Raw genomic sequence first — 6000 nt, 5'->3', positions numbered from 1 at the left:
CGCACCTCTGAATGTTACTTGCTGCCTATATCCCTACATGCTACTGGAGAAGGTTAAAAGGTGAGGGTAATGTGCTGTGGCAGATTTTAGCCTTTGGGAGAACTATTTAAATGCCACTGCAAAACATGGATAGAAGTCACAGACAGTCATTTCTTGTTCTGATTAATTTCTGCCTGAAAATTAACAACCTGTATAACCAGAAATTGTAAGTCACAGTCAATAAGGAAGAAAATTATGCTCCCTTCCTTCTGAACAATGGTAGATGGATGAATGGAGATGCCCTCAACCCTGCTGTTTAATATTCAAAGCAGCTCTTTTTATATGTGGCACCTCTTAGGTGGTTGGCTGAGTCAAGACGAAGCCGAATATCTCCTTTCCAGCCACTGCAGTCGGAAACTCATTGATGTGGACGGTGAAGGCAAACTTTGTACTTTCTGGGAGAAGTGCATGCTCACAGAAGTGGCTGCTGATGCTCTGAGTGAAGAGTGGAAGGGTCATGTGGTCAGAATCATGACCCAAAGCAACTTACAGAAAAGTTTTCTCGGGCTTACAGTTTCAGAGGGAGAGTCCACTATGGCAGGTGAGGCATGGCAGCAGGTAGCCAGAGCAGGAACCCGAGCGATTGCATCTTCCACCATAAACATAAAACAGGGGAAGTGAAGGAAAAGTGGGACCAGGCTATGAACTCTCAAAGTCCACCCCCAGTGTCACACTTCTGTTAAAACTGCACCTCCTAAACCTCTCCAACTAGTCTACCAACTAGGACTAACTGTTCTAATACACAAGCCGGCCGGGGACATTCTCATCCATCACAATGCCCAGAGTCGGATGAAGCTCTTAGACCTCATTAGAGAAGTTGCTTTGTGCAGTTAATGCAGAATCTCACAACTGGTCATAGTGTAGGGATTAAGTGCTTGTGGGATGCTGAGCCATAAATGGGACAATCATACCCCTCCCCTCAAGATACAGAGAACATCATGGAAGACGGGCCGGAAATATTATTAAGCCTGTGTGGCTGTTCATCCAGTAACTGATGGAAACAGATGCAGAGACCTCAGCCAAACATTAGGCCAAGCTTGGGGGATTCTGCTGAAGAGAGGGAGGAAAGATTGTATGAGCCAGGGGGATCAAGGATATCACAAGAAAACCCACAGACTCGACGAACCTGGGCTCATAAGGACTCACAGAGACTGAACTGACAACCAGGGAGCCTGCATGGGACCGACCTAGGCACTCTGCGTATATGTAACAGTTACGTAGCTCTGTCTACTTGCAGGGCCTATCCCTAATGCTTTGGCTGGATTTGGGAGCCTATTCTTCATTCTGGCTGCTTTGCCCAGCCTTAATACAAGGGAAGTACTTAGTCCTAACTCAACTTGATATGCCATGCTTGGTTGATTACTTGTGGCCTTTTGGAGAGCCTGCTCCAAGACTGCCTCTAGGGAATGCAAAGAAAAAAAAATCATGAATGCAGTGAGAGCTAGATTTTTCTAAGAGGAAAATAAGGAAGCACACATGCTTTTTCTGATGGTAACTTTCTCTTTTACTACATCTTAAAAAAATCCTCTCTCTGAAAATCTGTCTCCACACAGCTACAATCTTTACATACATCTCTCTCCTGCACAGCCATATATTTCTATACACAGTTACATCTCTTCACACAGTTACATCTCTTCACAGTCACATCTCTTCACACAGTTACATCTCTCTCCCCAGCTACTTCTCTTTCTTGCACAGCCGTATATCTCTAATACATTTCTTCTCTCTACTCTGCTGCATTCCTTCACATACTACTGCTTTATTCACTCTTTATTCACTCTCTCACTCACTCGCTCTCTCTACACACACATTTCTGCCCTACACACACATCTCTGGCTTACATACACACATCTCTGTTCTATACAGCTACATCTTCTGTATCTCTCTACCCACTCAGCTACATCTCTTCACACTTCTTTCACACTTCTCCCATTTCTCCATTTACATACTCAGCCTCATCTCCCTTTCAACACACACACACACACACACACACACACACACACACACACCTTAACTGTCAAACTCTGGACAATTATATGTTACATTTTCAGAGTCCAACCCAGTCTCATGAAAACATGATAAGTCACACAGTTTCTCTCAGGCTAGCGAGGTTGTGCTGATCAGGCATGGTGAGTAGCAATGCTTGGCTATCATCCAAGCTCATTGGTGAGCAGGCAGGAGGCAAACAGGCTGAGAGACATCACAGAAAATGACATTGAAATTCAGCACCCAAGTAATAAACAGTTAGTTGGTTGAATCTTGAGCCTAGGAGTATGTGCAGAAAGCCAATTGCTGAGAAAATTATGTCTACTAAAGTTGCCTTGTACTTGACCTTGGTTCAACAAACACTTGGGAATTTGTCTTTGTGTATTCCCTGCAAGGGGCAGCTAGTCTGTTTTGGATTTGTTTTGAGGTCTTAGCTAAATGTGTAAAAAGCTACAGCTGAGAATACGGTTATTTTCCTATGTCAGTATGAGTAATGAAAAATATCCTAAGTATTAATTTCTATTCATCAGAATTATACAGCTTAAGCAGAAATCATCTTCTTGACCATCCACCCAAAAAGTGTAAAACACACTGCCAATGGGCTGTAGAAGGAATCCCACAGCTGTTCGTTTTAGGGAGGAATTGTGGTAGCACTTGAGAGAATTACAGACAGAAACAAACGGAGTCAGAGTCAGTGACCTCTATGGTCTTTGCCAAGTGGGGGCTCCCCATCAGAGAATTATTCATCTGATAGGTCGACTTGTTGAATATCAGTTGTCATCTGCTGTATATTCTGGATGGCCTCTGGCAGTTGGTATCTATGGAAGGCCTGCCCCTTTCTGAACAGAAGTGGAGGAGGAGTGGATGGATGGGAGCAGAGGAGAGGTGGAATGAGGGAAGGGGAGGAGGGAAGGGGAGGAGAAGAGGGAGGGGAAACTGTGGTCAGGAGGTAAAGTAAATAATTTTTAAAATGTTAAAAAAAAAAAAGACCACAAGGCTGAGGAGGACAGAGGTGAATCACTGTCTTCTGGATATAGTAGGATGGATCAACTCACAGGAGCTGTAGGCTCAAGACAGTCAACATTCCAACCTAGAGCTGGAAGGGGACCATGAGCCCCCACCCCTAGCTGAGGAGCTGCTGACAGCTGACGATGACTGCCCGGGGAAGAAGAGTCAGTTTTCTGCAGGCAGGTAGACCAGCTGATGACCCCACACCCATGCATATATGGGCAGCACAACTTCAACTCAGTGGCTTATGATTTTTTTTTCCAAAAAGGATATGAAGTTGTGAGGGGGTTGGGGCAATCTAGGAGAAATTAGGTAGCGGAGTGGGGGTAAATATGACCAAAATACATTGTATGTGTGTATGACCTTCTCTGAGAATTAATGAAAATGTCGTAACTTTCAAAAAAGAACTTGCATGCCGGGCGGTGGTGGCGCACGCCTTTAATCCCAGCACTAGGGAGGCAGAGCCAGGCGGATTGCTGTGAGTTCGAGGCCAGCCTGGGCTACCAAGTGAGCTCCAGGAAAGGCGCAAAACTACGCAGAGAAACCCTGTCTCGAAAAACCAAAAAAAAAAAAAAAAAAAAAGAACTTGCTTTGCAGCATGGGAGGTGGATGAGGATGTGGGAGGCTGTTTGTAGGGACAGCTTCCATCTAAGGCTCCTTGGCTTGGCCCCTTTGCTTAGCAGTTGTGTAGGTAGCTCTTGGCTAGTTTCCTAAGATTTCTAATCATTGGTTGCCTCATGGGGACAGTAAGCATAATAATAGTGCCACATTCACAGGGCTGTTATAAGCAGTGAGTGTAGCAATCAAATAAAGCCACAGCACATCATCTGATGTGATGTAAGCATGAAATACCCAATACAGGCTGACTATTACAGCAGTGTGTGGGTAAAGGATTCAGACTAGTGGCTGCTTTTGTACAGGACTATCCTCTGGGCCAAACAACCCCAAGCTTCTGGAGTTCAGCTGTGCTTCCCTGCAGAGGTCATCCGAGCTGTACTGGTTGACCGCTGACAATCTCTCAGAGAAGAAAGGGTGGAAATGGTCACAGTACCCTCACCTGGGCACTCAGCGCCCCCATACCACTGCTGTATCCAGTTCTGCCTTAACTGCGTGTGGTCTCAGGGAGGGGCTACAGCATGTAATACAGGCCGAGAAAGAATAGCCAAGTAGGCTTCCATCTGTGGGTTTGTGGGAAAGTCACCATCTCTGTTCAGTGAAGATTTTCTGGGAAGATCACCCATACTTCTGGATGTAACCCCTCACCTCTGCTCTGCAAGGGAGCCCCATAAACTCATTGGTGTCCCAGAGTGAACTTTGGTGGCATTGCGCCTTGCCTTGTTTTGCTGTTGAGATCTTGGAGAAGTGGGGGAAGATGTCATTTACATGTCCCCCAGGGAAGGAATTTTAGCAACGCTTGGCATACTGGAAGAATTCAACAAGAATGTTGAGGAGTTTGGGAAAAGCAATGTTGTCTCTGATATGGGGAATGAGATCAACAATTGGCTCCAAGTTGTGTGGGGTTGCAGGGGAAATTTTGACATGGGGATTCGTCCCCGCAGAGCTTATGGGGAGGATGGCGAGATCTGTGCAGGGGGTAGTGAGACATGACTAAGGCGAGGTCACTTGGGTGGGGGGATGTCTGTGGGCCAAATTCCAGGGATGGTAGTCTTCTGGGTGGTATGGAGGGGCACACCTGTTGGCTGGGTGGAGTCCAACCACCCTGGAAGTGTGGAGACGCTTTGAGAACAGCTGAAGGTTTAAAGCAGACATCACCATTGCTGGGACTATAAAGTCAGGGACAGAGGCATCAGCAAACAGCTACAGTGGCAGCCTGGCCACCGCTGTGGGTAAGAAAGGATCTGTTTGAAGCCGAGGGGGAAGCTGGGAGGGAGGTTGCTGGTGTAAGGGAGGAATTGCAGAGAGAGAGAGAGAGTGATATGACGCTTGGGTATAGGTCTCTGACTTAGTGGGCAAATTGTATAAATGAGGAGATATGGAGATCTTGGCAGGTCAGTTTTTATGGCTAGGGGCCCAAGAGAGGACGGGCGTCAAGATTAGATTGCTAATACAGAGCTCCTCTTGGGACCCCAAAACCTGCAACCCGTGGAAGGAGTCAGGTACCAGTGAAGGAGTGACCTAGAAGTTACAGATGACCCCTTAGGTTCAATCTTTAATACAAAGAAAGGGGGGAAAAAAATCTGTGGTCCAGAAAGTTGATAGGGAGGTCTTAGCAATGGCCCGGTGCCAGAGACTATGGCAATTGGAGAATGTTTAGCACCAGAGCTGTTGGAGCCAAGGAAGATCTTCAAACAAGCAATCAAGGAACCCGTCAACACCAGGCTTGTGAGGCTGTGGGACACAGGCACAGACATGACCAGCCTGGGTGCTGCCGAAGCAAAGGAGCTGAGCAAGGTAACCATCCATCAATGCTTGAGACAAAGACTTCAAGGTCTGAGGCAATCTTCACTGATCGAAGGAATCAGTCCTTATGGATTGGCTTATAGGAGCCACTAGGGACATGCAGTCAACTCCAGCTGAGATCCCCGTGAATTTCAAAGATCGGGCAGGCCCTACTAAGGGAATTAGGGATGCAGGAAGTGGTATTGGATCACCCAGGTCTCAGGTCCAGGCAGCGTTGTGTTTGGGGAGACCTAAGAAAGAAACGGACTCAGCAAGGACAAGATTGGTACAGAGCATTGGTGGCGGTGCTGAGCCCATGGCAGGGAGGGACCTGTATAGAGCAGGTGAGACTTTGGTAACCTAAAGGATTTGGATCCTGAACCAGGAAGGAGACTAAAGCAAGTAGGAACAAGTGAAAGGGAGTGAGCCAGGCCAGAGGGCATCTTCGTGTTTCCCGAACACAGATGTGGTTGGACGGGCACCTGCCTGGAGTCCACAGGGACAAAATGGATGGGGAGCCAAACTGATTTGCTGAGCTGGGTGGGCCCTCGAGGCCAGACCATCAGT

Source organism: Peromyscus leucopus, chromosome 5, assembly GCF_004664715.2.
Source record: "Peromyscus leucopus breed LL Stock chromosome 5, UCI_PerLeu_2.1, whole genome shotgun sequence".
Taxonomy (NCBI): domain Eukaryota; kingdom Metazoa; phylum Chordata; class Mammalia; order Rodentia; family Cricetidae; genus Peromyscus; species Peromyscus leucopus.
The sequence above is the reverse complement of the archived record's forward strand: the minus strand, read 5'-3'. Positions refer to the sequence as shown.